Consider the following 10,092-nt stretch of genomic DNA (forward strand, 5'->3'; position numbering starts at 1 on the left):
AACAAATAAATAAATTTGTTAGTCTCTAAGGTGCCACAAGGACTCCTTGTTGTTTTTGCTGATACAGACTAACACGGCTACCATTCTGAAACCTGGTAATATGACTGAAAATCATAATAGCAGATTTGATTCTTTCTTTAATCCTTCCGAGAAATTGAATCAGCTCTGACATCTTTTCTTTTTTCCTAAATTGTGAAAACTTTGAATCAATTTTTAATAAGATTGTAATTGACAAACCCATTGGAACATTAGTGAACATTTAAATACTAATTAGCTAAGCCACTGCTAATCTCCCCTCAGCAGAGCTCGCAGACACAAATGTCAATTAAACCTGAGTTTGTCCCCAAGGAAGGAAAGGTCAGAGGGTAGTGTTCAGTCAGCTGTGAGATTATGTTAACACAGATTTAGAAGTAATAATCTCGACAGAAAAAGCTAAACTTTCTTTTACTTATTTAAAATAATTACATTAAAGATAGGTGTGTAGGGATGGGGGAAGCTCTAAAGTGAGTCAACAGTGTTGTTGGCACTTTAGCAGCAGCCAAAGTCCTATCAATTCACTGCCTAAAGAGTTGAACACCACTTCTTTCTTTATTTATGGCCAAATCCTGGGCCCACTGAAGTGAAGAAAAAAACTCCCATTCATTTAATCTGTGCCAGGATTTGGCCCTTGATGAACTTCTTAAATCCTTTAAAAATGTTCCAAAATTGAGACAGTTCTTTTTTCTTAAAGAAACCCTTTCATTTCTTCTCCGTCCTCCCCAACTTTTTAAAGTCCATTTGTTCTAGTGAGTCCAGAAACGGCACAATAATTAAAATGGATTCCCTACACTGGATTGCTTTTGCTTCCCTACACACCTGGGAGCTTTACGCTCAGATTCATCAAGCACTTAAACATGCATGTAACTTTAGGCATGTGAGCAGTCCCATTGAAGTGAATGGGATTACTCATGAGTTTAGAGTTACACATGTACCAGTGCTTTTCTGAATCAAGGCCATAGAATTGTAAAGAGGCAATGTAGTGTTTGAACCTACAATCACTGCTCACTTAATGATCATTTTAACCTATAAAGCCCTAAATGGCCTGGGACCTACCTATCTAGGAGACAGCCTCCCTCCTCATGACATACTGCCACACCTGTAGGTCAACCAAAGATCCTGAGCTGAAGCCACACCGGTATAAAAAAAAGGGTTCAGATGGCAACCTCCATGAGGGATCCAGACCTTTGGAGCACACTTCCACCCCAGCTCTGTAACAGTCCAAGTTTGTCAGCTTTCAGAACCTGCTGCCAGGACCACCTTTCCCCCTCGCCTGTGAGGAGATGGGTATGGGCAGCACCAGGGATGGGGTATGGATTGTGCATGGGAGTTGATTAATGTCTATTGTATTTACATTGTCATGGGGTTATTTGATTTGAACTGGGGAACTGACAGGCTCATTTATTTATTTAGTACTTTTGGAAAGATTGTCAAGGGGCCTGGGAAGACAGAAATCTTTCTGCTGGGTACAGTCCAGTGTTATAAGGAGTCTTGTTCCTCCTTGGTGTGTCAGCCTCATAAGGAGGTGGATTTGGATGCAGAGTGAGATTCTCACCCTCCCCCCCCCACTCTGACCCCTTTACATCAGGTAAAAGGTCAAAACCAGCATAAGGGGGCTCTGAAAGCTCCATAGCCGGTTGAAGGAGGATTCCTCTGGCACAAACCCTGTGGAAGACAGCCATAAGTGTGCCTTCTGAGAACCCCCTTGGAAGCCCTGGCATAGTGGGTGTGCCGGGGTGGAAGGGTTGTCACAGGCAGGATCAGAGCAGGCACCACTGTTGACATTCCAAACAGTGCTGCCCCCCATAGGGTAGCCTGGGGAAGCTGCCATGATTTATACATACCCCCAGAATCATGTCAGTTATTCCAGGGGCCTCTCTAGGCCCCAGAGCAGCTCAGGAGGGTGCAAAGGTGGTTTAAAACCACTTTTGCCTCTCTCCCTCTGAGCTGCGAGTTCCGCACTGTGCCTATAAGGGGCGCAGGACAGAGTCTCATCTGCTGAGCCAAGCTAAGAGCCTTGGCATCACTCTGACCGTGCCCTTCTATCCAAACATGCCTTTGGATTAATGTCACTCCCTCCTCGCAGGGCCACCAGCAGTGCTTACGCATTGCTTACTCATGCCCCCTGCCTTTAAGGGCTCTCACTGTTGCCTTTTAGATCAGCAGGCGACTGTGCCTTGGCAATGGGCAACTTGTTCCCTCTTGACATTCATGTCATTTTATCCAGACACGCTTTTAAACACCTTAAAGCTTTCTTTCACAGAGCATGACCATTGTTGGCTCCTTGTTTATAACCTTTCCATTTCCCCCACTCTCTTTCCTTGTCCTAGTTTTATATGAAGATGCTTTTTAGGTGATATCTAGACTGTACTTTAAGAATTGCTGTTTAGAATCTTCTGCATCTTGTTAGGACCCCTTTTAGAAATAAAGGGTATGATTTTAAAAGGTGCCATATGCCCTCTCTGTGGTGTTCAACTCCCTCAGCTCACATTGGCTTCAATGGGTATTCATAATTTCACAAGAACAGGCCCAAAATTGTTATTAACATTAGTGAGAGATCATTGAAAATTATTACTGAAGTCAAGGTTTGAGCGTAAAGTGATTGCAGGATAGGCCCTTATTGGTTTAGGCCATTCAATAAAACATATAAGCACATAGTTAAGTTTAAGCCCATACTTATGCACTTTGCTGACTGGAGGTGGACTTAAGCATGATCTTAAAATTAAGCCTATGCTTTGCTGAATAAGGGCCTCAAATACCTTCCCCTCTAGTTATATTTACTGTGCTTTCTTCTCATTCAACTTGCTAAGGATAGGCTACTGCAGACTGTTTCCTGAGACATACAGTCTCAGAAATGTAGCATTACTGATAACCCAAACAGCAAAATCAATCATTTCAAACAAGCAACAAAAAAAAAAAAAAGTGCATGACTGATGGGTCGTGACCCTGAGAGCAGTTTTGAGAAGTATAGAATACTAAGCTTCTAGGTATTTGAGCTCACCCATTATGAGAATATACAGCTCTCCAGCATTCAACACATTGGAGCACTTTTTCCTCATGATATTTGTGACAGTCTGAAGCAGAGTACAGTTTGAGGTAGGGTTGATGCTGGAAGCTAGTGTGCACCATGCCAGAATCCTCTTTAAGAGTCAACGGCATTGATGTGACCTAGCCTACTGAGACCTAATATGCAACACATGGGTTCTCTCTACACTCTTGTAATAACCACCCAACTGTGCCTTTTGTAAAACTATACAAAACTGCCTTTTTTAAAATGAAAAAAGCATAAATTTTAAATGAATGTATGAAACGTGCTGGTGAGTCATTATGGTTAGCAAGATAAAGTCAAGGAAATTCAGTCAGGAGACTTGAGGAAATCATAATTGAGGTTATAGTATCATCTGGGGACATATTTTCATACAAGTTAAATGTATAAATATTGTTATCCTTATTCAGTGCCATATGTGTATGGTGCTTTTGCAAATAAGATAAAGATAGACACCCTAGCTGATAAGTTTGCAGTCTAAAGCAGTGGTGGGCAACCTGTGGCCCATGGGCCGCATGTTGCCCCTCAGGGTAATCTGATTGGGGGCCACGAGACATTTTTGCTGACGTTAACCATCCGCAGGCATGGCTCCCCGCAGCTCCCAGTGGCCGCGGTTCGCCGTTCCCGGCCAATGGGGCCTTAGAGAACACTAAAAATGTCAGAAGCTAAAATCCACTGTTGAGCAAAAACAAAACAGGCATGTGTATCCCTGCAATACTCATGCATATATTAACAAGTGACTTGTGGCTCCAACACTCAGTTATCAGCTCCTCTCCCACATGAATTCCATATCCCATTAGGGAACCTTTATATATCCTATTATGCTATCTATACAGCTACAGTATCTTGTTGGGTTCCAGACCTTTTCCTTATTACTATCACACTCCACTTCCAGTCACTGGTTCTGCCTCACATTTCTCCAAAACTGATATAATTTGCAATTCTTAAATGTTAAAAAGTATGTTACATAAGGAGGGGGGGAAGCCCATATTACTGTGTCTGATAAAGGCTCCATTTGCTCCAAAATTAAAAGGATGCAGATGTATTTTATACTGCATGAGAAAGAACACAGCTCTAAGGTTAACAACTGCAAAAAAATCCCAACTTCTACTATAATGACTAGAGAAATTTTGCTATATAATACGTATGTTCAGGCAACAGAACTATCAAAGGAAAAAGGTCAAAGGTACCATCTCTCCCAAATTATATTCTCATATAAAATCTGCTAAATAATGGTCCAGATCCTCAGTCGATGCAAATCAATGAAGAGATGCCAATTTATGTAATCTGGTGCAAGAGCACATGTATATACAAGACTCACTTATTTGGCTTAGCTTGCACATAAGTAACAAAATAAAATAATTAAAAAAAAACTTGTCTGGGTACAGAAAAGGGGAGACATTTGAGCTAGACTAAGACACCTGTTATACTTTTAAGTTGCAAAGTGCCTAGAGACCATGGTGATGTGCTCAGTATAGAAATTTAGATAGATTAGATATCTAATCTCTCTAGCGTGCCTTTCATTCCCAAAATGGTTTACACACTTTACTATCACAGGCTTCTTTCCCAGCTGCCCCTACCATTATACACTCACTCTTATGATGCAGTCAGAAACTGCTAATGGAAGTCCCAGGCTACATAGCAGAAGTGCATATCTGCTGGCTTTTTACAAATATAAACCAAAGGGACTGCTTTCGCTTTGAAAATGTGATTAAACTATCTCAGTCACTTAGAATTTGCAACACTGAGTGCAGCAATGCCTAGATACCTTTATAAATTTGGGCCAAGGAACCTAGCAGAACCCATGGGCATATTCAACCCCACTGAGGATAATCCAAATTTCAGGAGTCCAGCAAAGCCTAGAGAGCACAATCTTATTTTGAATATCTGCCTGTGAGTGATATCTTGTGCTGGTGAGTCAAGTGAGCAGAACTTGTTTTGTGGGAAGAACTTGGAACCTTCCTCCCACCCCCATTTGACCCCTGCTACTCCCCTAATAGCTCATGGAGCAGCAACTGTTTGCTAGCACTGTGCACACGGTAACGATTAACTCAGCTGTTTGAAACCAAGAGCAACTGGTGACTTCTTGCTCAACCAAGAAAATACATATTCGCCGCAGCTCATTAAGCAGCATTACCAGCATTCATGTTCTGATGACCCAATGTTCCCCCAGGCACAGTAATGCCACGGTCAACCACTTCATCTTCTCTACAAGGGGGGGTGAAGAAAAAGAGTGACATGTCAGATGGGACCTTGTTATTATTCTGCCACCAAACTGAAGATTGGGGTGATACCCATGCCTTGACAGAGCTCACTTCCCTCTCTGGATATGGCTGACTCATTTTCCAGAGATGATTTTGTGACGTTGTGCAGTCTATATGGTTTTATAAAAATATAAGTGAATATAATGTAACTGGGATAGTTTCGTGCAAAAGGTCTCTTGTAAGGTATCATTACAAAGTGCATAATCTACTGAGTATGATCATCTGATTTGTATAAATGTACCACTCTTGTATCTAAAACTAGAAATATAAAATGTAACTCTGAGGGCCTATTGTAATTATGTAAAGTGTGGGCCATTAATGATGGTTTGGAATCTTGGTGACTCCCATTAACAAGGACCATTGTCTGCAGATGACTGTGTTTACCTGCAAGTCTCCCTGTATATGTGTGTGCTGGCAAGTGAGTAATGAAGTCTTGCAGTGACATGTGATCATGTCACCTGAACTGGAATCCATCTTTAACCTGGTGCTTTTCCAGTGAGGGGGGGTGGAAACCCAGAGGGACAAAGGATTCCCGCCTTATGCAAAAGATATATAAAGGGGTGGAAGAGAACAGAGGAGGAGAGGAGCCATCATGGAGAAACCCCTAGCTAACACATAAGCTGGAACAAGAGCTGTACCAGGGGAAAGAATTGTGCCCAGGCCTGGAAGGTGTCCAGTCTGAGAAAAACTTACTGAAACATCTCTGAGGGTGAGATTATCTGTATTTAGTTTGATTAGGCATAGATTTGCGCATTTTATTTTATTTTGCTTGTAACTTACTTTGTTCTGTCTGTTACTACTTTGAACCACTTAAATCCTACTGTCTGTATTTAATAAAATCACTTTTTATTTAGTAATTTACTCAGAGTATGTATTAATACCTGGGGGAGCAAACAGCTGTGCATATCTCTCTATCAGTGTTATAGAGGGCGAACAACTTATGAGTTTGCCCTGCATAAGCTTTATGCAGGGTAAAACGGATTTATCTGGGTTTAGACCCCATTGGGAGTTGGGCATCTGAGTGCTAAAGACAAGCACACTCCTGTGAGCTGTTTTTGGGTAAACTTGCAGTTTTGGGACAAGTGATTCAGACCCTGGGTCTGTGTTGGAGCCGACAGGAGTGGCTGGCTCAGCAAGACGGGGTGCTGGAGCCCTGAGCTGGCAGGGAAAACAGAAGCAGGGGTAGTCTTGGCACATCGGGTGGCAGCTCCCAAGGGGGTTTCTGTGATCCAACCCGTCACAGATTTATCTCAGGGCCTCAGAAAAATACTTCGGAAGAGCAAAATTTGTGGCCTTTGAAATGCATCAGATTCCACCAACTGTCAGTTATTTAAAGAAGTATTCTAAAGGAGGATGTCTCCCACACCCAACCCGTACTCACAAAGTCTTCACACACATGCTTTAAATGACACAAGCTGAACAATGTACCAACTATCATTTTTATTACAGAAACGCCAAGAAGTCTCAAATGAAATCAGGGCCCCATTGTGCCAGTCATTTTGCAAATGGGTATCAAGAAACAGTCCATGCCCTGTAGATCTTATAATCTAATTAGACAAGAAAGGCCTGGTCTACACTTAAAAGTTTTGCTGGCAGTACTATGTCAGTTAAGTATGTGGGGGGAGAGGGGGAATCAGACCCCTGACATAACTATGTTGGCAAAAACTCTAAACCAGATGCTGTTATACTGGCAAAAAAGTCCTTTTGTCAGTGTAGCTTATTTCATTCTGGTATAAGCTATACCAGCAAAACAATTCTTCTGCTAGTATAAGCTGTATCTCCACTGGAGGGTTTACAGGTATAGCTATATCTAGGCTAGCTATGTGGTCCGCCTCCCAGCTTATTTAAACTCCCCCAGGCTTTTCAAAAGCCTCTTGGCTCCTGCTAGCTGTCCCACCTTCCTTCTCCTTCGCAATAGCATAGGAGAAGTGTTTGCAGGTCTGAACAATTGCCAGGTTTGGATCAAGAAGGAATTTTTCTCAGCGGACCAAATTAGCAGAAGTCTGCTGGGTTTTTTGGCCTTCCTCACAGCATCATGGAAGCACAGTTGGGTTGTAAGCAATAGGACTTGAATGTTTAATGTTAGGAATGGTAAGACTTTAGCTCATTACAACTTGTGGCCATTGTCCAGTGGGGATAAAGACTAAAAGGGCCAGCTCCCACGGGTAAATAAGAACCTGGGATTTCACTGGTGGAACTTGTGCCTACACGAGAGAGAGAGACCTGAAGTTTTCATGGACTAAGGTTCCCCCTTGGTAACCTCTGTCCCCTTCTCCCCCTTCATGCAGAGGAAGGCAGAGAGGATTCAGAACCAAACTAAATCCTAGGGGTAGGCCTTGGCAGGTCTACCCAAAGCTATTGTTTGTATGGTGGGAGCCCTATAACCCCACACGGGAACCGTTAAATACTTGGTATGTGAGAGCAGTGTTTAAATTAATAAAGTTGTGGCCTGCTGTTTAGATCCATCTCTGTGTCTGTCATTCATTCATCTGCGTGACCTGGTAAATGTTTGTTTGTTGAATGGGAAAAACAAATGAATAGATTCTCCAGTCGGTTACCCCTCCTCTCAGCTCCCCACCCTGCAGTGCCCATTTGAAAAAGGTGTTGATGTGAAAATTAGGATATACCAGTTACCACAATCAGCTGCTTTCACTCCTCTGTCAGCATAGGACTCTCAGCTGCTTTTCATTTATTTATTTTATTTTTTATTTCCAGTATCAACCTTAAAAGCGACTGTCTCCTTCCAAACTCATCATTCGACCCAACAAAAATCACCGAGACACCACTGTGATTAAACAAAGCCAGGTGATATTATATCACCCCTTCCTGCCCCCTCCCAGAGACAGGTGATATTAATAGATGGCAATCGGACATTACCCGGCCTACTGAAGCCTTCAGCTTAACAGAACTGTCCTTCGGTTTTTGTTTTCTTATCTTTAAAGCTCTGCTTTTCCACAAGGGGTGGGGAAAATATCAACCGCTAATCAGTAAACATGCTCACATAACACTGAAAATGGAAAATGTGCAGCAGTCAAAGTCCCTGGGTTTATATAACTAAGCTGCTTGTTAGTGGGATAATGAACAGAGAACAACATAAAGCTGAGGAGTGGGGAGGAGGAAAGTGCTGAGAATCTGCATTTTGCTTTTCTTCTTCAGATTGAGACAAGATGCCCACATGCCCCTGGGAGAGCCTACGATTAATTATTTCTTTGTATGGCAGTGGTGCCTAGGCGTCCCAGTCATGGACCAGGACCCATTGTGCTAGGGACTGTATGGACAGAATAAAAAGATGGTCTCTGCTCCAAATGGTTTACAATCTAAGTAGTCTAATAATATAAACAGGGCCTAGAAATGAACATTGCTTCTTATCTCTTGTTCTTTCTCTTTGGGTTCTCCTGATCCAACTGTGGTTATTATAGGTGTTAGTTAAGATGTAATTGAGGTCTGCACTCCTTTTTTACCTTGATTTGTACCACTTAAACATATTTTTACCTCAGAGGAATACCACCGATAATCTGACTGAAGTCAGCAGTAAAGAATCATTTACTTCAATGAACATTAGATAAGACCCTATGGACATAGAGACCACTGAAGTCAATGGGAATATTTCCATTGATTTCAGTGGCTGCTGGTTAAGACCCTATGTGAGCAGTGTACATACTTTCTGTGCTAAGAGACTGATGAGGGTTCAGCAATTTCCTTCTCTCAGAAAGAACAGTTCCTTTCTGGAATCCTTTGCAGTAGTTCTGCATGAGGCACTGTAATAGAGTTGGATGGTTTCTCCAAAGGCTTACCTTCTATTTTCTTGTCCACATACAGATCCATGTACATAATTATACTTCAGGATATTGTCTGTTAAATAGCAACCGCAGCGATGATTCTGGTTAAAAGTGTAGGACAGTTTCAACATATAAAGCGCCATTTTCATACGTTCTGCAAAGCTTGACATTGGTCCAGAGTGGTGAATAGTCTGGACTAGTAGCCATGGGAGAGATTCCCAGCATCTAAAGCAGGATAAAATTCTTCAGCCAAAACTTTTTTCACCAAAAAATGCAGTTTGGGTCAACCAAAATATTTTGTGAATTTGTGTTGAATTCACCAAATTGTTTTGGTCAAACAAAACCCAACAAAATTCCCTCCCAAATCAAAATGTTTTGGCTTGGCATTTTTGAAATATTTCAATTTTTCAGTTCAAAACGACTGTTTGTTTTGAATTGTACTTCGATTTTATATTTTTTTAAAGGAGGTTTTAAAAAACCACAGAAATGGTATATTTTGTTTGATTCCAAATAATTTTTATTTCCAATTTTTTTGATTTGTCACAAATGTCACAAAATTTTTGGTTTGAGTAAACCTGGAACAATTTTTTTCACCAATTTTTGGGTATGGCCAGTGAACCAAAAAAAAATCAGTTATATGCACAGTTCTACCAGCATCCCCATAACCTGGTCGTAGGCTGGGAAGGAAGGTGGAGTGGTAACCATTAGAGTAAAACGCAGTAGTACTTAAAATGAGGGTGGGATCCCCTGCATGATGCAGCACGTTATTTGAAATGCTATTTCTCTCCCTATATCTGGTCAAAGCATGTAAGATCGACCTGCTTTCCAGGACCGGTGGCAAAGTGTTCTCAGCCGAGAACCTTTGCCTTGGAAACTCACTGCCCCTGATGATGCCAGAACCCAAGTTTGGCAACCTACAAGCTGTATTATAAGGTTTTTTGGCTTAATCACCTTTTGATTAAGTTTT

This window comes from Terrapene carolina, unplaced genomic scaffold (assembly GCF_002925995.2).
Source record: "Terrapene carolina triunguis isolate 2854851 unplaced genomic scaffold, T_m_triunguis-2.0 Scaffold33723, whole genome shotgun sequence".
NCBI lineage: Eukaryota > Metazoa > Chordata > Testudines > Emydidae > Terrapene > Terrapene triunguis.